The 25056-nt window shown below is 39.3% G+C and overlaps 1 protein-coding gene and 1 long non-coding RNA gene across 3 annotated transcripts in view; one reads left to right on the top strand and one right to left on the bottom strand.

The window, feature by feature from the left end:
* Nucleotides 1–1047: 1047 nt before the first annotated feature.
* LOC149917820 (uncharacterized) lies at nucleotides 1048–8417 on the bottom strand. Its single transcript, XR_016467265.1, has 3 exons — nucleotides 7996–8417; nucleotides 7679–7739; nucleotides 1048–1097 (listed from the first exon to the last, which is right to left on the bottom strand). It is a non-coding gene; the product is annotated as an uncharacterized LOC149917820 (long non-coding RNA).
* A 149-nt stretch (nucleotides 8418–8566) lies between these two features.
* PALS1 (protein associated with LIN7 1, MAGUK p55 family member) overlaps nucleotides 8567–25056 on the top strand; it is a 50618-nt gene continuing 34128 nt past the window's right edge. For both annotated transcript variants that reach the window (XM_031593691.2, XM_090141178.1), the window contains exon 1: nucleotides 8567–8750. The gene's annotated coding sequence lies outside the window, so the exon portion shown is untranslated. The remainder of the gene's footprint in view (nucleotides 8751–25056) is intronic.

Genomic DNA, 25056 nt, shown 5'->3' with positions numbered 1-25056 from the left:
CCATACTAGGAATGCAAAATCACACTCATACAGATGTTATGAACTTCTAGATGAATGTGGGCAAATCACTGTTAGTTCAAGAACATTTTCTACAGCTGTGCAAGCTGATGTAGCTGTCTTCCATCTCTCTGCCCACCATACAAAAAAGCATCTGAAGCTCTACTACTTTACCAATTGAAGCAACAACAGATAGTTACCCAAAAACCAACTAAATTCTCTGATATCCACTCTGCATATACATTCCCCACTACTGCTTTTGTACCTGGTGCTGGGACATTTCTGTGTAGTTTACAGTGTATGAAGTATTTTAATGAAATTTTGAAGCATAAGTTCTTTGTAAACATAGCCAAGCATGGGAAATGGAAGACTCAGTAGGCTTTTCTGCAAGTGAGCACAGAGGATATACATAATTCATAGATTCCGAGAAGACAAATGCCAATCTAATGTTCCTTGAGAAAATAAATTAACTGAATACTCTTTGAGGCAGCCTGCATGTAAATAGATTCCAGTCTATGATGCCATTATAAGCAAGTGGTAGTAAATTCAAATTCTAGATATCACCAAAACATGAACAAGACTGAAATATCATTCAGTATACTTGGAGACTCCCGTACTATTTTCCTTGGCAGAAGAACTTCCCATGTTTTATTTATCAAAAGAACATAGCTGCATTTATTGACAGGAAGAAATTTTTAGGTGGTCCCTGAGAAAATGTTTGTACAGCGTATTTTCTGTTTGAGGGACAGCAAGTTACAATGATACATGGTTTATGATGTGCTGTTGTCAACTACATGAACAAACAAAACACTGCAACGATCAGTAACAGTAATTTCACAAGTGCCTGTAGAGAGACTGGCTGCAGATGCTTACCGTCAGTGACTTTACACAAGTGAAGAAGAGAAAATGAAAACTATGGATCACTGGAAAACTAATGATAATGCATTTTGAATACTTTTAAATAAAGCGTACTGCATTCAAAAAGTCTATGAAACAATTTTTTTACTAGCACAGAAGTAATATCTGTGACTTACTTCATATCAAGATATGCTGCATTGTGTTTCTCTTCACTGACTGAAGACACAGATACAGTCCTTTATCTGCAAAAACCAAGATCAGTCTCAGAACAACTTACTGTACTACTAGAAACATTCACTCTTGTACCCTAACCCGTGGTAACTTTGACAGGGGACACACAGGACTGCTGTACCACGCAAATGGTATTGTTCAGCCTTAGTTCATTGGAACACAATCTAAAGTGCTCTCAATCAATGCTGCAAATGTGTAACTTCACAGTATTAATTTTTCCAGATTACAACACTGGGAAGATGGTTGAATTGTTGCATAGTGAATGCAATAAAAATATACTATTGATCACTGAACCTGAAGCAAAGAATAATAAATCATCATGGATGCTTGCTGGGTTACATACCAAAACAGTCTTACACTGAGCTGATTCATAAGATTGGTATGCAGTATTGGCTCAAGATGTCAATGCATGCTATCACCTCCTCTGAAAGAAAAATAACTGCTGGGTGAATGACAGTTACTGAAGATCCTACAAGCAGTACAGCTATCAGCATAATGTTTGACTACAGTTTTTAGGAAATATTGCAAAATAAAGTGGTATTAATGTAACATGTTCCAAAACATGTTTTCCAAAACAGTTTGAATGGCTTTCATTTCCTCAGCAATTTTCTGTCAAGGTGCAGATTCTTGAGAATGGTATAGAGTTTACACTGTAGCCCACAGATTTATCCAAGAATAATGAAGGCACTCCACATAGCTATATGGAAATGAGTAATTTCTATCAGTTTCAAAACAATGTCTTCCTTCCTTAGAGATGGCTATGTAGCTGCTATTGCTATCTTTGGAAAGGTAATTAGGTATGTTTATGGCAACAGATGGAAAGTATATTTTGGTGCTGTCCAAATTTTCACAAATCAAGCATCTGAAAAATGCCTCTGCTGCCAAAGAAGAGGGAATGAAAATCTATTGGCATCTTATATCTGTGTAGAAGACATTATGCTGAGATCAGCATGGATATCTACAGAGGAACTGGATGCCATACCTTTGTTTCCTCTGTGACACAACACTCTAGATTTACGCATGTGTTACTGAGGTATGTATGAAGGATTTTTTTCTGACAGTATTCACCCAGCAACAACCCAAATGTCCATATTAATCTCAGAAGTTAAGGATTCTTGGCTGAGGCTGGGTTTCTTAATGTTAGTACATCATGCAGTTGAGTGGACAGAAAAATTAAGAAACCCAAACTTCATGAGTTATTACATGTTTTGGATTCAAAGCAGCAGTTCTCAGCAAGTGCTAGTTAACTGACGGGCAATGAAGTACATGTGAGGACTACAGGGAAATGCTATAACATTATGTGTGCTCACAGACCCAAACAGCTTTAAACTGAACTAATTCTTCAGGTCCGGATCAATATCATTATTTATTATCAGTATTGATGGGTTTCAAGGTATATATCCAAAGTTATTATCTATCATTTTTAGGGTCACACATAGAGCACATTATTTCCTACTAGCATATTTCTCAAAAATAATAATAAAAAAAGTCTCTTCTATTTTTAGTTTCAGAAAAATTCCAGTATAACTTAGCGGTTATGCAGATGTTTAGGGTTCAAATAAAAATGATACCAAAGATTGCTTTAGATGCTGGGAAACAACAGATATGCTGACTGTTGTAGTTGTAATTGGCTGCTGGACATGTTGTTTATAATCTGTTGGAAGCAAGCTCAATAGCTGGGGTAATAATCAAAGGAAAGTTTTAAAAACAGTAATTCTGGAAGTGATTCTCCCTCATAAAAATTTAACATTCTGGCTGCCACATGGATACATTACAGAATACCCACTATTTTTTTGTTGTTTGTTGTCATTAACTAAAGTATAGCAGATATGCACAAGCAGAACTCCTATAACAAACAAGATTGATAATAAAATACAGTGTGGAAGATTATTTCAGTGAAGATTTAGAAAAAGGGAACAAGAAGTAGAATTATGGGGCTGGTTATGTATGCCTTACAGCTGTCCTGCCGTATATCTGATTTACTCTCAGGAAAAATATTTCCTGCAGTTTTTGTTCATACAGTATGCAAACAATATACTACAGTGACTTAGTTTTGACTAATAAATACATAAAGCTTAAGCTTATAATGTAGCATTGTCACATAGGTGGGTCCCATCATTAACATAATTACTACCATTAAGCTACCTTTCAGGAAAGATGACCTCACCTAGGCACCACAAATATCTTCATTCATTAGGATTTACTACTGAAGTATTTTTCTTAGGCAGTGCAGTGGTTTAACTCTGGAAGGCAGCTCAGCACCACACAGCCACTTGCTCACTCTATCCACACTGGGAAGGAGGAGAGAATCAGAAAATACAAGAAACTGTGGGTTGAGGTAAAGACAGTTTGCTAGGTAAAGCAGAAGTTGTATGTGCTAGCAAAGCAAAACACAGAATTAATTTGCCGCTTCCCACTTGCGAGCAGAGATATTCACTGATTTCCAGGGAAGCGGGGCTCATCCCATGTAATGTTTTCTTGGAAAAAGAAATACTACCACTCCAAATGTGTGTAAAAGCTTTCTTCCCAGCTTTTAATACTGAGCATACGCCATATGGTATGGAATATCCCTTTGGTCACTGGGATCAGCAGTCCTGGCCATGACCCCACCAAGCTCCTTTTGCATTCCCAGCCTCTCCTGGCAGGACTGCATGAGAAGCTGAAAAGCTCTTGGCCCTGTGTAAGCACAGCTCAGTAACAACTAACTTATTGATTCATTTTCATCAAATATCTGAAACACAGCACCAGACAAGCCTCTACAAACAAAAATAACTCTGTGCCAGACAAGATCAGGACAAGTGGTTTCAACCGTTTAAACTTCTGTTGATTCCTCCCATATTTTGCAATAGAGCTGAGTTATTTCCTAGTTTTTTATTTCTTTACAAAGGTTTTATGAGTATAAGAAGCTCCACAGAGTAAAAAAGTAGATGTGAAAAAATAGCTTTTGCTCTCTAATAATAGATTAAAAAAAGTAATCAAACTGCCAGACAAACTCAGCAAAAGGTATGAGCATGTTCACACCAAGGCAGGTTCACACTAAATTCTGAGTAAAATCCTGTCTTGACTTTGGACTTTAAAATACATCCAGCCTCAAAAAGGGAAAACGGGGAAGAACAAAGTGGATTTTAATTCAAATTAATAACTGGTATTAATGGCACAGCAGGAGACAGTTCTCCAAAGATACATCAGTCTACTTTGGGTCCTTATAGATTAATTCTAGATCAATTTGACAGTGGACAGCTGCTCAGAGGAAGGCACACTGATGGCTGAAATAATATCAAAAAGTTAGACATGCATAAAAGTAAATTGCAAGGAAGAGCAGCAACTACACTTGGAAGATCTAGAAGCAACAAATAGATGTAAAGAAACAGATAAATGAGGTAATCACTTATTTGAATATAACTCAATAGGGGAAAGGCAAAATGATGCCTAGAAAATATTCTTCTTATCATCTATTATCTTTCTTTACTAAATATTGTGCCCCAAGCCTTTCCATCCAACAACTCCACTTCCAGCTTTACCCATCTTCTGGGTATGGTTCCTATATCAGTGCATAAGACCCCTCAGTAAGAGACGGGTAATATTTGCAAGACTTGAGACCTCTCTTCTGGCGATTAGCATATTTTTACTGCTGAACTTCTATTAGGTTTGTGATCTCATTTGTAAATACTGTGACTTTGTGAGCAGTTTCAGATCTGAAGGATTAAGAAGTAGCAGAGGACAAGAAAAGCCAGAAAGGAAGATATTTCAGCCACCAGATGAACATGAATGCAAAATGCAGTTACTGGATAGAAAGGAAGGAATAGTTTTAGATGTTATCAAGGATCAGAGCATGACCATGTTTTAATCCTTCATATTTGCTGCCCAAATTCAAAGAAAGCTGAAAGAACATTGGTTTGCTGTATTAATTTTGAAATTCAGGGTTGCTGTTGATGTGTTATTGAGGTCAAGACATTTTTTTTTCTTGCCAGATAAATAACCTAGCTCCTAGACTACTGAATTTTGCATTCTTCTTTGAAATACTAGATAGTGGACAGTGCTAGTCCTATAGGTAGACTAGTACTGGTATTACATTCTTTCAGATGACTGGTTCATCTGGACTAGCTGATCTCCAGAGGTCCTTTCCAAGTCCTATGGTTCTGGAATTATGGTATTAATGTGTCCTATTTAAAACAACTGACAGATTTGTAGTCAGGAGATATCATATTGCTGTAAATCAAAATAGAAAGGATATTGTTATTTCCCCTGCAACACAGGGATAAGTCTGGGTAGGAAGCAGCTCACTTTCATTCACATTTTGTTAAAAGTGACATTTAAATGTGATTATCCAAGACACAGACAGTCAATGCCTAAAAGCCAAAGGAAGAATCCTTGTGAAGTTCCCAGAGACAGAAGGAAATCAGCCTATTTAAATAGATGCTACACACAAAATCAGAGAGAAAAAAATAAGACAATTTCTCGCAACTTTGCAAGAATAAAAGATCAAGAAGGAAAGGGTGTGAAGATAACAACAAAAGCAGGAGAAAGGTTAAGAAAAATGGGTTAAGAAAAGGTTAAGAAAGAAGATGGGATACAGACTCTGGTATCAGGAAGGCAAAAATTCTTTAGAGATTGCAGAAAAAAGAATTATTTCAGCAGATAAAAAAGGGATGACACCGACTTGGAAGGAATCCAAGATGAAGTTGGAAGAGAAAGTACATCTGTTGTACAATAGTTGTTCAGTGAGTTTAGTGATAAAGAGTTTAGAGATAAAGGGGAGGAGAGTAATGGGGAAGACAGATGGGGATTAGTTCTCCTCCAGCCTTCACTGGCAAAGGCACTGTGGACTCTGTGGGGCTTTTGAAAGAGCATTCCTTTTTGCATGGGTAAAACTTAAATTCAGGTACACAGTGACATAAAGGGGAATTTTTACCTAATCAGTCTGTGATTTTTCATTCTCCCTCCAGAGGGCAATGGTTTCAAAGAAAACACTTTGTCCTATGTTTGTCTGATGCCTGGACTTGTCAAAAACATTTATTTTTCCATTGATTAGAATCAACCAGATTTAGACTGATCAGCAGTTATGTCACCACCTTGCTGGCCAACAGTGACACTAAAATGTAAAACTCAGCTAACTGAAGGTAAACACATTCTTCGTAAAAATATATGTATTTGTTTCTGGAATGAAGACATCAGCCTTAGAAAAGAATGTTCTTCAGCAATAAAGCTGCCTGAATACCTTGTTTCTGTAGTTCCAAAGATGCTTTTGCGATCCCACAACCACTGATAATAATACTGTTAAAATTAAACCTCTAAAATCAAGTTGTTCTAAGATCCAAACTCAAAAAAAGGTTTTAGATCCATATGTCTTTTCTATTAATTTCTGCTAAATATCGAAAACTTTGAAGAATAGATGGAATGGGTTATTTATAATACTTTGGTAAGTCATTTTTCAAATTCCTTTGAGAACTGTCTTACTATATCCTCACATGAAAAACTAGGCAGTTAAGATGACTGAAAGCTCGGATTTTCCCAGTCAGTCATCTTCTAATTATCCTTCCTCATCCTCTTATTTGCCTTCTTTCTCTGTATCTGTTTTCTAATTTGCATGTGTTGTTAAATCAAGATGTTGATTTTCTCTCAGCAATTTTTGTGTTCTCAGCATGCCAACAAACAGCATCCACAAGGCAAAACAAACCAGCAGATCCATCCATCTAAATTGCTAACATAATGATTTAAAAGAGAAAAGTTGTCTGATGCTTTACAAATAATGCTGCTGATCCGGTGCTCTGTTGTGAAATGTTTTCAGGTACGACAACTTCTTGGCCTGATAGAATATTTTAATCTGTTGGATAGAATTAGCCAAGTCCTCCTCATTCAAGCATCTTATGAATGGATTTGCCAGATGGGCAAAGGCTAATATTAGGGTTTGTGAAAGCCAGAGGGAGGAGATTGGTTACCAAAGAAACAAATAGATCCTTAAGCAGATATATCCAAGAGATATCCCAAGCTCAGTCTTAACCTGGTCTGGCAATCCATTCTGGCAAAAGATGAAAACTTCAGCTACACATTCAAGAGAACAAAGTGGGAGGAAGAGAAACTCTACAACTGTTGTGAATCCTTCTTTGCTCTATGAAAAACTGCACAATATATTGAAGAAAATTCAGTTACAATGGTATAAAAACTGGCTTTAGGGCAACATGCAAACTAGAGACAAGGACACTCTCTGTGAGGAAAGGAGAAGTGCTATCAGTTGAGGGAAGCTGTAATCGGAATTCATGATTTTTTTTTTTTTAATCTCTTTATCCTAGCCTTGCATGTAGAAAAGACATTAAACTAGAGATGGGTTTGGATGAGGATGTGAACAGTCAACTGCTAAATCTAAGTACTTTTTGCAGCCATTATATCTTACAGACAAGTATCGTATTTTGAAGAAGTTCTCAAAACTTTTGCCAAAAAAGTTTATTTAAAAAGGTTCATGTAAACTTTCACTATTTTCAAATGAAGGTGAAAAGAACGATCCTTGGTTCTGTTTGGACAGAAATTAGTGTGTTGAGGGGATCCAAAGAGAACACGGAACAGAGTAAAAGTGTAAGAAGTTGAAAGTCTTTACCTGAATTTCATTATGGAGAATGACTCGATTCAGTTAAATGATAAAGTTGTAAACGGTTGAACTGAAGAAAAGAAACAATAGTATCTGTTTAGACCTTTTTAGTGGCTTACAAAAGCCTTTCTATATTCTGGTTTTGGTAAGCGTAGCATTTCTTTTAATGCCATAGATAAAGATGTAGGCGGGCTAGCCTGAAAATCCAGGGGAGGGAATACAGAGTTTCGCTCAAACTAAACTGCGGTGCTTAAGTCCCTGTGGCTCTGTGAAACACCGTGGTTGATACAGACAGCCCGGTAAAGCTGCTCGTACTGCCCGCTTACCTCTGCTGTTCCACACACTGCGCTCCGGGCCGCCTCTGCGCCTCAGCCCCCGCTCACCCACCACAGGCGGGCTCTCAGATGTGAGCAAACGTGTTCCTTCCAAGCCCGGCTGAGGCCAGTCCAGCTTGTCTGTCAGCAGCGGTGTACAGGGAGAACGGGGGCATGAGGAGGAGAGCGGCGGTGAAAAGGGCCGGCGGCACGGGGTGCCTGGGCACGGGCCGGCAGGCAAACCGGTTCCGATCAGGGCGCGTAGAGCTCCCACAAAGGTGTCCGACCGGGGGAAGAGAGGGAGCTGCGGCAGAATGATGGGGTATGAATGTGGACGGGAACGGGAGCACCGGCCCTCCACCACAGCCGGGGCGGCAGCTGCCCTCCCCGCGCAATCACCACGGCAGCCATCGGAGGCGCCCGTCGGAAGCGGCCCCGCCCCGCCCGGCCGGCAGGGGGCGCGCGTTCGGCCGGCCCCGTCCCGCCCCGGCCTGTCTGGCGGCCAGCGCCGGCTCGGCGGGAGCGGCTCCGCGCCTGCGCGCATCGGCCGGGCGGGGCGGGGATTGGCGGCCGGAGCCGGGAGCGGGCGGGGCGGACCTGGGCCGGGGCCGGCGGCGGCTGCGCAGCTCCGCGGGGGCTGTGGCCGGGCGTCTCCGCGGACTCGGTGGGGAGACGCCGCGGGAGGCTGTGACTTCCAGCGGACGACCCGGGCGGAGCGTGTCGGTGGCGGCCGCGGCGGCAGCAGCGGCAGCGAGGAAGGAGAGAAGGTGAGCGCGGCGCAACGCCCGGCGTGCGAGCAACAGGTCCCGTCCGCGGAGCCGCCGGACCCGGGAGCTTCCCCGCGGCGCAGGCCCGCGGTCCGGCCGGGCCGGGGCCGAGCGGGCGGCGAGGCTGAGCCGAGCTCGAGGGCTCCGCGGCGATCCCCGCTCTCCACCGGCTCGGGCTGCGCCGTGGCCCCGGAGCCCGGCCCGCGGGGGCCGCTGCGGCTACAGGTGTCTGTGCCGCGGGCGCCCGCGGCGGCCGCGCGGAGCGCGGGGGCGCCTGGGCCGGGCCGGGCCGGCTTCTGGGAGCCCCCTGGCCCGGATCTGCCGGCTGGCGGGCCGAGGCCGTGAGGAAAGTGCCCGGCCTGTGTGCGAGAGGAGGCGTGTGCTCGCGTTCCGAGGTCGGAAACTCTCTTGCACGTCTGATCTGCTGGAGGCGCGGCGCTGCGGAGTGATGCCCCTGTGGGAACGTCGCGCTGTGCTGGGTTGGAAAGGTCTGCGGGGTTAGATTGAATCGGGTGCTGTAGGTACGGCTTCCAGCGTGTTTTGTAAGCTTTAGTGGCTCAGAAAGCCCGTACGGATTGCGTTCTTGTGGCAGCATTGCTCTCCTGACTGAGGAGCTGCGTTGTGTGCGGGCAACAAAGAGCGTGGAGACTGGGAGCTCCTCCAGTCGGACGGCACCGAAACCCGAGTGTGGCTGGTAAACCACTGGCTTTAACAGCGCATAGACGTATCTGTTTAAAATAACTTTCTTACTTATCTCTTCCATAAGACAGATCCCTGGAAAAAAACATAATGAGGGATGTATCTGGGGGAAGCATCTATTAGTGCTTTTGAGTGATAATTCTTAAAGCCACTTCAATGGAGTTACTTGAGCATAAACTAGTTACGTGGCTGACTGGCTATGACAAAATACTTGCATTGGTGTTGACATACGGATGTCTGCAGGCAAATTTTTTTAAAAAGTGCTGGTGTTGTTGTAAATGCCCTCTGCCTCAGAGTGCAGCTTCTTGTACTTTTGAAGGACCTTTCTTCTGGAGGATCAAGATGCTTTTCCTGAATTTCTTAAAAATGGGGTAGGTTTTGATTGCCGTTTGAGCCCGGCTGTGTTTTATACACATTAACTGTCTTCTAACATGCTGTGGTCCAAAAAACCCTCTGTATTTCACGTGTTAAAAGGTTAATTAATGGTTAGTGTTGTAGGTGGATTAATGAGGCATCAAATATTTATATTGCAGCACTTTGAACCAGCGTAGTAGAATGTTAAATTTAATTAACATGTCCGTTATTACAATAATGCAGAGTTAAGTGCTGGTACGTGATCACCTAACTCTTCTCAAAGTAATGCTTCCAGACTTCACATCCAGTGCTTCTCATGTTGCCTTGAGTGCTGTAGAATGGCTACGGGCAGTAGTGCTTGGTGCAAAGAAGATGATGGTGGCTTTACCTAGATCTCATTGAAACTAGTTTCAAAAGAACTGAGCTTGAAGATGTAAATGGAAATATTTCTTCACTCAACCGATTTACTTCCTTCGGAATTCGGAGCAGTTGCTCAGGCTATTGAGGAGTGTCAGATGTCTTTCATTACCACAACAATACCTGATGTAGAAACACTAAACAAGGTTGCAGAGGTTACCAGTCATACCGAGGGTTGTGGACACAGAACACTTCGTGTAGTCTGAAGTTTGTAAGGATCTGTTTTCTTTACGTGTAACCATGTTTTTGTAACACCCAATTTGGTGCTTTTTAATTAAAGTCTCTTGCTGGAGTTTGAAGCTGCAGTTTTTTTAAAAATCCCGCAGAATTTTCAGATGTAAGTTGTGTTGGGATGTCTCTAAAGACTGGCTCTTAGCATCAAGTATTAACAGTTGTGACTACCTGTTTCAGCTGTTCATTTTTTTTTCCAGTTTGCACTTGTGATTAACTGCATTCTTTTACACTGTTATGCTTTCAGAATGCTGTAGGCTAAGATTTGCAGCGATCTGCTACTTCTTAGGTGGCAGGATCCATGTTTGTATTCATATGCTGTGGTTAAAATCCTTAAGTATTGTAGTGACGGGCTTTTATTTTCTTTCTTTTTTTTTTTAATTTTCTCAATGCAATAGGTAGCGTTGTGGAAGGACTCGACATTATGGTTTTTGGAACAGTAGTATAATTACAACTTTGGTCATTCATTAGAAAGCCTCAATACTACTTGTAAATATTAATTAAATACCATTGTATTGTTTTCCTTCTGTTAATGAACAAATAGTTGCTGGTACACTTGTGAGTGCAGAAACTGTTCTCAGGGGAGTGTTCAGTGATTTAACATTGCGTATGCTGGTACCATGTTTTATTATAATCTGGCTCAATTTTTTCAGCAATTGTGGCAGACGTTTTATCTATGCATCCTCCTTCCTGCACTTTCAGTATAGCTATATGATAAAATGTTTTAGGTTGGTTATTTTAAAATTTTATTTTAAAATTCTAAAGAGGAAAAACTATAAAAAAGAAAGCTGTAAATATCTATCTATATAGTAGTTTATATACCAGGCTATTTGAAAATAAGGCTATTTGTAGGCTTTCTGGTTGGTTTGTTGTTGTTGTTGTTTTGTTTTTAAGTGGAAATGATAAACTGTGTGTATCTATAGGTAAAGAGATGATTATGCAGCAAGGGTGTTTAATTGTAATTAATACAAAGCTGTGTAGGAAGAAAAAAATGCATCAGCTACATTAGAAAGTAAGTAGCTAGTGTTGGTAATGCAGAATTGTACAAGGAATGCTTCTGTTCTTTAAAGTGGGAAACGCAGTAAGTTTGAGTACCTAGGCAGTACGTTGAGATTTGGGTTCAAATCCTTCAGCTTCTGGGAGAACTTAAAACCTACATCTGTCATTTCCAAAAGAAATGCCTTAAGTGCCAGCCTGGTGGGTGTTCTGCTGTGAGACGCTTCCCAGTGCCAGCCAGTTTTATTCTAGAGGGGGTAGTGCTTGGGAAGGGACTGGCAAGCAGGAGGTCAGGCACAAACTGGTGATGTGAACCCATGTTCCTGCTTGTAGACACCGTTCTGAATGATGAAAAGGAATGTTTTATTGAACACGATGCTAAATTCTGGGAGTTGTTTGTTTCTAAGCTTTCTCTTTAGTTGGATTCTTGGCTAAATTTGCCAGTTCCTACAGATTATGAGCCTGGCATTTGAACAGCATCTATAATTTGCTCTTGCTGTAGAGGGGAGCTTGGTTGGTTGTCTGTGGGCTAAGCCTAGTAGGTGGCATGACATTTGGATTCCATTGTGGACCTTATTCTTTCTTGTAAGATGCCAAATAATTAGATACAGAAATAAATTGTTTCATTGTATGTGCAATTATCTGTTACATAAAGATCACCTGGATGCCTTGTTTCCTGAATTTATTTGCCTAATTGCATCATCTGTCTGTTCTGATGGGCCGTAAGTGTCTTACAAAAAGTGCTGAGTGATAAATAGTTACTGTGGTTTTATGCTTACAATTTTAGTTGTTGATTTTGGTTTAATTTTGGTCTTTAATTTTTTTTTTGTTTTTAGATTTCTTCTCTAGAATTAGAGAACTGTCTTGACAATTGGAGCACATGATAGTGCAGCTCCTGGCTGATATCTGTAAACTTCAGTATTCTTTTGCTATGCTTTATCAGCACTGAAAATGAACTCCCATCTCCCTGAAAATTCTGAAAGAAGGAAATATGGACATTCTGGAGAAAGAGGTTCTTTAGAGAAATAAGATAGAAAACAAACTGTAAATTTTATCCTTCTCTTGTGACAGGGGATTTATCTTCTAGGGAAATCTGGGAACAGACAACTCAGACCCTCATAGGTGTTTTTGTGGGGAAAAAGTAATTTAGCACTAGAAGTGATTTCTGATAAGGTTATTTTAGAAGTGGTGGGAGAGGTAAATGATCTTTTACAAGAGGCACTGAGGGTACTCAAATATTGTATAGTCAGTGTGTCAGCATCTAAAGCATGTAACTGTATTTGGATCAGGTGTTGCGTGAACAGTCAGTAAGAATTCTCGTTGTCACAGTGTGAAGTTATTCAGTGGTATCTTCATGCTCTGAAGTGCTGAATTCAGCAGACCTGAATCCTTCAATAACGAGGAAGTGCCAGTGCAACCTCAGTAACTGCTCTTTGGCCTGGCAGTGCCTGCTGGGAGGTGAATGTATGCATTCCTGCCTTTTCTTAGGGCTGGAAAAGAAGTATTCAGCGCTTGTAATGTTGAGATGATTAGTTACAGGGTTCTGTTTACAAATATATGTGATCAAAGGGGGACAACATCGCTACTGCCTAAGAGTGTTGCTTAGTTCAGTAGTATGCTGCTATAAATGCTTCTGATGATACGTATTCAAATTATTCTTAGCTGTATAACGGCATATGAGTGCCTGGCACTTAATGAGGTATAGGAAAGAATAATCAAAGTTCATCTTGTTCAAGGCTGAAAAGCAGGTAAAATGTAAGTGTTTTGATGCCTTGGTAAAAATGCTGTTAAGAGAAAGGACTTCACTTGATGTTTCCCTAGAGCCAATTCTTGGTCTCTGAGTGACAAAGAGATCAGTCAGTTGAATATTAAAATGTAAAAACCAAGTGTTTTGAACTGAGATGATCTTCACAATCAAGGACAATGAAGGTAGTATGTCTTGGTAACTAATTCTCTATTTGTTGTTTATTTAGGAGCTGGTCTTTGGTGCAGCAAAGGAGAAATGTAGAGAGAGAAGCATCTTTTTCTTTGTGGCAGTTAGGGTACTGAGTTGCTAAATTCTATAACAGTAGATATTGTTTTTACAGTTTGATGTCACTGCATGTAAAACTCATGCTTGACCTTAATATCAGATGATTCAGTATCCCTTTACTGTCCTGGTGGAAAATTAGTGGTCACCCATGTTTATCGCCTTTAATCAAATTGCTCTTGCTTTGTCTGCTAGTGCTAAGGAAAGTTGAGATAAGTTAATCATGGTTTAATGCGCTGTATCTTGACTAAGAAAACTTAAGCTGCTTTTGTAGAGAAAAAAAAAAAGTTAGATGACTGCATTGTGTTTAATAGATGTTTAACTGCAAATCTAATATTGGCAAAAAGTTGTTTCAGAGAGCAAATCTCTCCCAGTGTCTGAAAGGACGTGATGTCAGCAGACAAACTTAGTCCTGTGTTAGTGGAAGAATATGGTATTAGTGGAAATCACGTACTCTCTGCAGAATCTGTAGGATCAAGCAGTGATGGAATTGTTTAGTGTCAATATGCAATAACATTTAATTTTGTTTAAGTAGTATTAGAAGCTCTCCTCTGTAGGGAAGAGAGTGAAAATTGAACTGGATATGTATTTAAAGATGGTGATTGATGTTGTGGGATAATTAAGCATAATGCAAGCTTGTACCATTTCATTTTTTTTCCAGTAATCAAAAGGTGGTCTAAATCAGTAACCTAATTACTTACAGGAAGGAATTAGCACAGTCCCTTAGAGTAAATGAGGTAAAAGCTGATCAGGTTGGTATTGTCTTGTTTGTTGGGCTGTCTTAAATGACTTAGGAGCCCAGTAGTATTTATCTTGACCAGTGGAATAGCTTTTGCCTTTATTTTTTTTTAAGAGCTATAAACAGCACTAAAAGTCTGTTTGAACCTAAGTTCTTAGTAGATTAGTGGATCTCTTCTACTGAATGATCACCTTGATTTTTGTCCATTCTTAGACTCTTAAGTGTGTGCTGTTTTCTTAATTCACGACTTGAAGGTCATCAACTGCTTCCTGACATTTCATGTTCCTTCAAGCTGTTATGAGTACTAGCTGAATTGGTTGGTTACCTGACTTCAGTGGGAAGAGGAAGGAGAAGTCACTCCAAGGCTTCTGCAGTCTAATGGACACTTTTTGCCTTCTGACCTTATGTTTCTTCTTCATTGACTCATCAAGCATGATAAAAAGATTAAGGACTGAAAGTATCTTAAGAAAAGCTAGGAATCCAAAAAAAGTAAATGGCACGTGTCCTGCTTCCCAAAAGAAAAAATCATGAGGATGTTTTTAAGATAACAGAATGGGCACAAAGCTTTTCAAGACTGGTTATTTCAACATATTTTGTAGCTTGCTTCTTTCTTTAAGCTTGTGCCAGTTTTCAAGTAAGTGGAGGTCAGAATGACATGCAATGAGAGCTGTTTCTTCTTGGCTGAGAAAGAATACGCTGCATCTGCTTATATGATGTTCTGAAGTGACAGCTAAGTGTTATTTCAGCTTACAGCTTATGGCGTCATTTTTAATTTATATTGTTTGTACTTCAATATCAATACATTGTTTAGACTAGTAAACCTATTGCTATTAGAGATAGTCATATGATCAATTTTGAGTATATTGATGGTATATTGATTTTCCTTAGATCTTTCTGTTTATTGTGGACTTGTGTTTTTGCTGTTACTGTTTTTTGCAGCTTTTCTGGATTTTTTTGTTATCTTGCATTCTCCACTTCTGCAGCCCTTCGAAGACAAGTCATTCTCAGTGCTGGATCTCTAAATAGGCAATACAGACAATATTAACAAGGAAACAAAGGTTTTCTATGTTGGACCACAGCTTTCCTACACCCCGATAAGTCTTGCGACCTTTTGCTTTCTCTTTCCCATCAAGTTTGGTGCCTTGTCTCAAGGTTGGCTTGGCCTGTAAAACAGTAGCTATACTTAACATTTCATTTTGTGGTGCTGTCTGTGTTATTTAGGTTTTCTGATGCTTATATTATATAAAGTCTCATTACGACTTTCATTTACTTCTTTTATTTCTGTGGTAAATTTCTCTGTAGGAATGAAGTTAAACAGGAATATTGCTTTTTTTATGAGGCATAATGAATAATAGCTAGTACAATGAGAAGTGGAGTATTTCTTGTGCTCCTGGCACTGAGCTAATTTTTAGCAAGTGCGTGGCGAGATGACTAGATGTCTATGAAGTGTAATAAAATTGAGATCTCCGGTGTCTTCAGAACTGTTGAGAAAGTTATTTTTAACCATGGTATCTGTTTGCTATGTGTTGTGTAGAGTGTCAGCCAGAAAACTAGCAAAATGCTGAATGTATCTGGAAGGGCATCAAAAAATGCCAGAAGACATCCCAGTGCAGCTATGCAAAAGCCCTGCTGTCTTCACCCTGGTTCAGGTCTTTGCTTTTTAGGAGTACATGGAGAAGAAAAACAAAGATAGAAAAGGACATTGAAAACACTGAAGGGATGGAGCCTTCTTGGAAGAGATCAGAAAGATGAAATCTGTTTGAAGAGAAGAAGGGTGGAAGAAAATGTTGGAGATTAAAAAAAAAAAAAAAAAAGCAAAGAGTAATGGATGATTATGTACAGCGTGACATTGATTAAAACTACAGGTTTGAAGCAGCTAAAAAGAAAAAGGCCGGTAGCTTTTATTGCCGTAGGAACATATGTAAGCACCCAGTGTCACGTTCATACTGATTCCTTTACCATGTTTGATGGTTAATATTTGAAAATGTAGCATTAATGTCTTAAAAAAAAAAAATTGTGGATGCACAGGTTATCACTTAACAGTATGTCTGGTTGCCTCAATCAACAATGCCTCAGACATGAAGTTTTAGGCTTGATGGACCATTTGTCTGACCCAGTAAGGTATGACTGAGATTATCCTGAACAACAGGAAATCTTGTTTTATGGCTTACTGAAATTTGTGAAATTTGTGAAATTTGCCATACAAATATGGCAGATGATCTCAACCAAATACTGTATTGCATTGGGCTGTGAGCGTGTAATGTGTGTAGCAAGCTGGAGCTGAATTTATTTCATTTAATGGAAATGAAGAGCTGGGAGATCAGAGCAAGGAAGAATCAGAATCTAAATATCTCAGTCTGTGTGTCTAGTAAGACACTCAAAGTTCACCTGTAAACTCCTGTCTTCCAAAGTGTTGTATTTTGATTTGTGGAAGGTGGGTGAGAGGAACAATCTGCAGAGTTGGACAGTAAAGCCTAATAAAGTATGTGCAGGCTCTTCTTGAAACTTTGAGTCTGCTTCCTGCCTGATCAGTGGTGGTTTTTAATTTATATACCTTACGTGAAGTGTTGTATGTATTTAGCCATAATGAAAAGTATGTGGGTAACAACTGCACAATACAGATTTCAATTGTATTTAACAGGTTGTGTGAAATCTGAAATACCACCTCTCTGGAAGTAAAATATTGAAGATTTGTGTATGATTTTATTTAAATGAATAACTTGAGTTGCAAACCTGCATTTAATGTATAAGCCACTTTCAGACTTCTGGTGAGAATTTCATGTTGGTGAGAACTTCATGAGGTTTCTCCCTCTGTCAACATTTTTGAAGTCTTTTTTGGACAAATATTTAATGACTGCAGCTGCATACCTAAGTGGCTGAGTAGTGAGTGTAGACCAATTTTGTGTTCCGTCTCAAGTGCGCATTCCTGTCAAGTCTTAGAAAGGTATTTAACGCTGTTCTTTTGGTGTTACGTATGTTAGAGCTGTTTATAACTTCTGTAGTTGGGACTTGATGTGACAATTAAGATTCCATGCAAGACTTCAGTTCTTGGATTTTAAAGCTAATTTGAAGTTCAGTATTCAGCCTTTAAGGTGCATAATGTGACTAATCAGATCCTGTTCAACTTAACGTGTAAACTGTTAAGCAATTAGTAATTATTTTTCCTCGCTTTTTTGGTATTTATTTTCTTGACTGGATTTGTGATGCATCTGATTGTAGCTACTTAGTGAGACACTTACTTAGCTTGCAGCTATAGCTCTAGGAGTTCTTAACGGGCTTGGTGGTTTCTCTTAGCTTTTCACCTTCAGCTCCTCTGCTCCAGTTTGTCACTTGCAGGCATGGCCAAAATGCTAGTTCCCAAGTCATTTAAGTTAATAGTGTGATGTGTAAGGGAGAGAACCCGAATAAAAAATGCCCAAAGACATGGTACAGAAGTGGCTGAGGTGTCAGCACACATTGCCTTCTGCTAACTCTGCTTTTTAAAGGATCAGTGATTTCTGATGGGAGCAGAGTCTACAGCTGAGAATAGTAACTTAATCTGCTACAAGGAGATTTGTTAGAACTCGTCTATCAACATCGTTAAGCTTGCGGTCCCTTCGGTTCAGCCTATTATGCAGCATTTTCTTCTTCTTTTTGTTGGGAATAAAAAAAGAAAGGAAAAGTAGTAATTTTCTTCATGATTTCCTTGCAGCAAATTCTGTCTATAACTTCAAACCTGTACGTTGAGAAACTCAGAAATGATCCAGTGTAGTACTGCTGACCATTACGCTATTCTAGGTATTGAAGAATAATATTTTATTATATTAGCTTATTCTTACAGTTATATTTCCAACAAGTTGTATTTGGAGGTTAAAATTTGCACTGGCTTAGTTTTCTATGTATGTAGTGTAGCAGAAGGGCGTTGTTCATTCAGTATGTACAACCACTGTATGCCAAACTGAAAGCAAAACGGACATCAGTTCGAAAAACAGAAAGAAAATCCATCAGCTTATTACTTGCAGTAAGACTCTGAAATATTATGCATAGGTGCTATTTGAATGGATGCCTAAAATTTAGGGGAACAAGAAGTCTGTAGATGTAGTTCACTGGCTTAGCTTGTTAAAATTCATTAAACTAGTACACATCCAGTATTTGTAGTCAAAACTCCAGAACTGTTCCTGGTTCCAGAACCAGGAGCAATAAGTACATGCTTAGAATGTGAGTTAGAATTTTGAGTTAGAATGCGAAAGTATTCACAAATCTCATTCATTTATCTCACTGATTTACCTCGCATATTAAATTCTGATTTCAGTTTGTTAGGTGTTGGGTTTTTTTCCTGCAACTCGATGTATTTTTAGGCTGTGAGTGTTGACTAAATGTCTGGAAATAATTATCCCTATTTTTATACAGGTAAAATTTTATAAATGTAGAATCAAAACAAAAAAGTTTACAAGTGCTGATTCTCCAGAGAAATCTCTAGAGTAAAAATTCTCATTGTCTAATGTGAAATATCAACCGGATTCAAATTGAAAATACATCCCAAGTTGTCAACATTAATGGACTGGATAAGTGCATGTGAATCTTTTGGTTCTAGATCAAAACTTCTAAAAGTAATGAATGAAATCTGACTGTCTGCATTTCAAGCTGTGTGATATGATACCCGAACCTTCCTAGTGTAGCTCTATTATGCCCTGACTGCAGGAATAGGTATTGCTACTGCCTTGGTAGCAGTGGAGCTTAATTCCAGTCTGCTTGCATTGCTGAGAGGTTTGGCGGTTTCTGGAAACCAGAGGAATACTGTTCCTCACTAAACACAGTCTTCAAGTTGAATGGGATAAAACCATTTTATTAAACAGAGTCTCTGTTGAGCAGGGTATGTCAGAAGGACCAATGGTTGCTTTCGTTCTGAAAGCTTAAATGTCTGCACCTTTGAAAGCAAAGTCAACAGATGTGAGTTGGAAAATAGAAGGCATTATTGTAGGTATTGAGGTTCCTCAGCAATTAGGCTTTTTTCACTGACAATCACTGATGGCTGCTGTCTTATTATTTTCAAATGAGCTTAAGGTATAACCTGAACTAAATTGCAGTGTAGCAATATAATTTGAAGTGGTAAAGTAGAAGTAATGGAGAACAAATATCCGTATCCCAACATTTGTTAACTCTTATTTACGTGGTGGTAAGAAACAGTATGATTTAGAAGCTCTGTCAAGACTCGTAGAAAATCAAAATTATCTGCTTCTGCTTGGCTCACGAATAGTTGATTTGGTGCTAAAGATGAAACCAGTGGCCAGAGTTGCCAGCTGATTGCTGTGTAATTGGCATGCAAACTGTTGCAGCTTTTTTTCAGGAAGTCAGTATTTTTCAGGTGTTATTTGAAAAAGTGATTGCACTTTTATGTGCTTGGGTTCCAAATGAAATGGTAAAGTCACTGCAGCATTCTTGGATTGTTCAAGAGAATATATGTAGTTCTTTAGACTGTGCTGTTGGTTTTTCTCTAACAAAAAAAATCTCAGTAATTAAATGCTTCTTTGGCGTGTTCTCACTCTGTAAAACCATAAAGCATAATCTTGGAACCTTGCATTTTTTCCATCTATTAATGTACAGAATGCATGTTACAAGTGCTCAGAAGGAGTGGTAGAGAAGAAAGTGATCTTCAGTGCTGTTAATGGAGAAGCTCTGTGAGATTTTAGAACAGTTATTAGAGGAGCTTCTTTCAAGTAAGGCACTAGTGCTGATCACAGAGTACCTGCTGAGTGAGGAGATGGTCTGACCTGTCAGGCTGACTAGAGAAGAAGGAATACTGCATCAGAACGCAGTGCTGTCACCCTTGAGATTTCTGGTTATGAACTGAAGTAGAAAGAATTGCATTTCCAAAATTTATTTTACTGACTTAGGAGGTGGCATTTTCAATTCTCAGTTAAAATTCTGTATTAATAGAATTTTCGTATACCCAACTGTTCTTGAAAGACTGTGTTAAACAGCTTCCCTGTTAGTATGATAGCTACAGGACTGACAGTTGCATGTAGTAGTGAGTAGAGATTTTAAGGCCAGTGTCCAGATGAGCTCACAACCTGGGCAGGCTGCTGCAGAGGCCTCTCACATGCATTGGAGTTGGAGAGAGCATTCTGTTGTATGAGACCCCTGTTACTTTTCTTTATTTGAGATTAGCCTGGTTAGCAAGGAACAGGCAGAAGTTCTATTCAGTATGGTTTATTATTGTCGAGGCACTGATAGTTGTGATGGACCCAGGCGGTTCAGTGTCACCTATTAGTTTTTTTTCTTTCTCTGTCCCATCCTCCAGTGTCTTACTGGCAGTCGCTGCTGTTACACAAAGCATCCCAATCCCATCTGGCTTACTGGAAATGTTGACTGAAACCTTTCTATTGCAAATTTAAAATGTATTCTATTGCAGTCATTATATTGAATGGTAGATGGAAAATTGTATTAGGAAAACTTGTTAATTTAATTTCAGTTATGTCAGACCTCTTGATTATATTTACTCACCCAGTCCTATGGGGATTCATTTTATTTATTGATTGAAAAGTATTTGGATGTATTCTTTGTTTTTTCACAAATATTTGGATCCTTTTGTGTATTGTCCTCAGTAAAATCTTGAGGTCACATCTTTGGTAAGCAAACCATTTTCTGCTCTAACTCTTTTTGAATAGCCTGTTGTTTGTTAAATTAAAAGTGTGTGATTTAACTTCTGTAGGCTGTTTCTTATCTGTGCGTACCTTTTGTGTACTTCCTTACTTTGTTTCACGTGCAAACAAAATCACAGACTGGGCCTCTGGAGGTCATCTGGTCCAACCCCTTTCCTCAGGTACCTTGGTGTGTCCTGACTAACTCACAGTACTGATTTCAGACACTTCTGGCTCTTTCAAAGAGAAGGAGCAAAAACTGTTCCACATGAACTTATGCCTTGTTTGGTTTGCGTGAGAGAAACTTGAAACTTCCCAACTTCTATGCATTAAGTTGGCTGATTTATCTTAATAGAGAGTAGCACAGGTCTCCTTCTTAATAGAGAGAAATTTTTCCCATAATGTGACCTAATACACTTGAAAAAATACCACTGATGGGTAACTTAAAATAATCTGAAACAAATCAGGTAGACTGCTAAAATAGTAGTCTGATACGCTTTGGATGACATTAGAGGACTGCATTTTAGGTGATATTTATAGTTTTCATACTTGGCAGAATGCAAAAGCTGCTGTGTGTAAAGTGGAACCTTAAATTTCTAATCCTAGTCCTAAATCCACACTTTTCAAACTGAGAAAGCGGATAGCATTCACTGCCATCTGGATTTTTAATCCGACCTGCAGAGAGTACATTTGTCTCTTAATTCCTGTTTGTTACCTTTGGGTATTTCTGTCTTCCTGAACCTTCTGTTGCTGATCACACAGCACTGTTCTGGAGAGCTTTTGGATTGTTTTTTTCTTTTTTCTGAGTGAATGCTCATGGTATTTTCTGGTACACTTTGACTAGTGTTAAGATGTAAACGGACTCTTGTGTACCCAGTAGGAGTTAGTAACAGTTTGAGTTATAGATTTATAAAAGCTAAAAATTGCAATTTTATTGGTGATGAAAACAGACCACAGCTTTATGTACAGATGTTCTTGACATTACAGCTTTTCGCAACTGAGAATGGAAGACTTCTTTCTGTCTGGTTTGTTCTCTGTCACTTTATCCCACCAAGTTGTTTTGTGGAGAGAGCTGCTAATGCCAAGAACAGTGTAGGGTAAGAGAGGAAGGAGGTTTGGAAAAATGGAAACATCATTCCCATCTTGCAGAATGATACCCTGATGTCAAATGGGGAAAACTAGAAGGAAGAAGTAGTGGCTTTAACAAGATCATTTTAATGCATGAGTATGTGAGCTTATTTAGGGATGGATGGTGTGTTTTATTGCATCTGAAAGTTTTTCAGCTATGCTGCACAAGTGTATGGCGAGAGTTGCTGCTGTTAAATCTTGAAAAGGTGCATTTAGGAAAACTGCTTTCTTTGCTTTGGTGATATAAGAGTTTCCCCCAGTTACTAGGTAAGAACTGGGAATGTTCATAGTATGGATAAATTTTCTCAATTGAAATCCATTCTGTAAACCTGATTGTTAAGATGACTCCAGCAATGACTTGAATAGACCATTGTGCTGCTGTTGGGGCTGTGGTACCTCACATGATATTAGGAGTTTCATCTGCAAACTTGGCTTCTTTTTCCTCTTGCTTACAAGGCTGATGCATCAGACCAGTTTTCTGCTAATGCCAGAATCAGAGGTGTTCTCCCAGTAGTACCAAGGAAGTAGTTTCTCTACCAGTGGATGAGGGCTTTCACTGTTTACTGTTACTATTTGGCTGACCTCTTTGATCTGAAAAACTGTGTGCAAGACAGTGGCAGCTTTCTGAAGGGCATGTAGAAACAATGGTGTTGGTGCTGAGCCATGCATTCAGGTTGTGATCTTGCCCATCTCAGTTTTATCGTTTTAGCCTTGTTCATTGGCAGTGGATTCCACTTTTAATGTAAATATGGAGTTTCAAACAGTTCAGCTCTGCTATTCTTTTCATTATTGCTTGGATGAAAAATTGCTGAAGTTTCTCCCATTATGAGCTTCACTCCATAGCACTTAGCTCTAGACTCTTCCATTTCTCTTCCCCTGCATTTTCATATCCTTCTCTGGCTTTTCTCATGGAAAGCCAAGGTCCATCCTCATAGCATTCATTCTCATTTTTGACAGTGGTCTGTAGAAGCAACAAACAATGTCTTGATGCCTGATTTCACAATAGTACAGGAGCCCCAGACTGGTGTTAGATTAATGATTTTTAGTTTTTTTCTTCACCTCTATTGAAAGGCACCCATCTGCTGTCTCCACATGAGAGGACAGCGTTCAGGATCATTGTTTTGTGAGAGGAATTACCAAGTAGTTCTTCCATTCGGTGTTTTTATTGTAAATGTGAATTTAGGAAAGAAGTACCTAATGCCCAAAGTGTTGTGATTCTTTTTATTCAAAAGATTAGCCTTGTAAAACCTGTTAAAGACTAATTGACTGAAGGCTGTATTCTTTAACCCAAAGCAGAACTGCCGAATTCTTAGATAAGCTAAATTATGGGAAATACAGCACCTTGGCGCTGAGTTTAATAGCTCATCCTCTTTGGTTGGATGGCAACAATGTGTTCTTATGAAGCTTGAACTTCCAAGGGAATCGGTACTGTAGTTCCTTTGGAATGCAGCTGACCTGCAATTAGTGGAGTCAGTGCTACCTGAAGTGGCTGTAGATGACAGCTTTAAGTTTGCCAGCAAGATTATTTTGGAACACTGAATTTTCTGATTTAAAAGTACCTGATGACTGAGGTTTTTAAATATTGGAGCCATAAAATGTTTTTTTCTTTAAGAGATTTATCAGCCGTGTTGGTGTAATGCTTATAAACACATTTGCATCACTGGTATGTAAAGCTTGTACAAACTTTAGGTATTTAAATACCAGGTTGGGTGTGTGATTGATTCTTCTAAGCATTGCTCGCTAGCTAGCTTCTTTGTTAGGTATTCAGAGCCCTTTTGTGTAGTGCCTGTACAGTTTTCTTCACTGAGTGGTAAAATGCAAAGATGCCCAGCATTACCGTTCTCTTTCGTTCTCCCACTATAAAATTTCTGAGTTGCTGATAACTGACATCTGTGCCAAGAAGAAAAACTTTTTGTTATGGAAAAGCTTTTTAATCTTGCATCCACTAAATTGGACTTGAACTTTTTATGCATGCTCATTTCAAGTAGAGGTAATGTACAAATATGTTACTTCTCTTCTGGTGAGAAACGTATGATAAAAGATATGCATGAAAGGTAAAGGGGGGTAAATATCTGAATTTTGATCTTGTTCAGAGTCTTTGAAGAGCAATTGGCCCTTTCTCAATTGTGATTTCCATTTTCTTATCCTGTTATGGTTTTCTTTCCTGGCTGATCATTCTTGCAGTTGATCATAGCAGGTAATACAAGTTGATGGAACTAGTTTTAGTTGTCAGATGCTTCAGAAAGTTCTAATGATTGGGCAATCTCTATGCTTTTCTTTTTGAAAGAATAATAGTGTAATAGTATACTGGTTAATGCAGGCGAGTATAAAGTATAGATTAATGTACCTTTCAGTGTTTATCTATTTCACTGGCACATGTGGGCACTCTAGAGAAAGGCAGCGGTACTGCACCCCTATCTATGACATAAGTTGGAGTTGTGCATTCCTGTAAGTTTATCACTGTTCTCTATTATTTTTTTAAAATTAAAAGAACTTCTACTTACGGCTTTCAGAAATTGAATTTCATTTTATTGATTTAGCAAAGAAGTTGTACTGTGATAAAGCTCTGCAGCCACGGTGGTTATTATGCTCATGCGTTCAATTTGCAGGAGTATGTTCCCGTTGGGGTTTTAATCTTAATTTTTGTAACTGACTGCTAAAATTAGGCCCAAGAGTCTGCTTGCATTTAACAGAAGAGAGAGACTTTTTATAAGGTATAAAGGCCTCAACTGTTACGGTTTTTTAGCTTTTGCAAAGCTTTTTCTTGCATTTTTATTAGAAAGTCCAGTGGTGTAGATTACTTACAAAGCATCCAATTTTCACATCTTGTAGTGAGATCCTGCTCATAGTTTCTGTAATTTATCTTTCTTCAAGCTTCTCTTACAACCTGTCGGTGTGCAGGGATGTTCCTGCTTTTCAGTACATACTCGTTTAACAGTGCTCTCAAGACGCAGCTGTTCAATTTACTGTTTTTGGTTGGGAGTAAATATGCTTAAAGATGAACATGTTTCACACTCACAGTGTTCAGAATTTGTTTCAGATTATCTCTTCTAAGAGAGACCAACAGATTATTAGCAGTCCTTTTTATTCAGG

Source organism: Phasianus colchicus, chromosome 5, assembly GCF_987193195.1.
Source record: "Phasianus colchicus chromosome 5, bPhaCol1.hap1.1, whole genome shotgun sequence".
Lineage (NCBI taxonomy): Eukaryota > Metazoa > Chordata > Aves > Galliformes > Phasianidae > Phasianus > Phasianus colchicus.
This window is presented reverse-complemented; position numbering and strand designations above follow the sequence as displayed.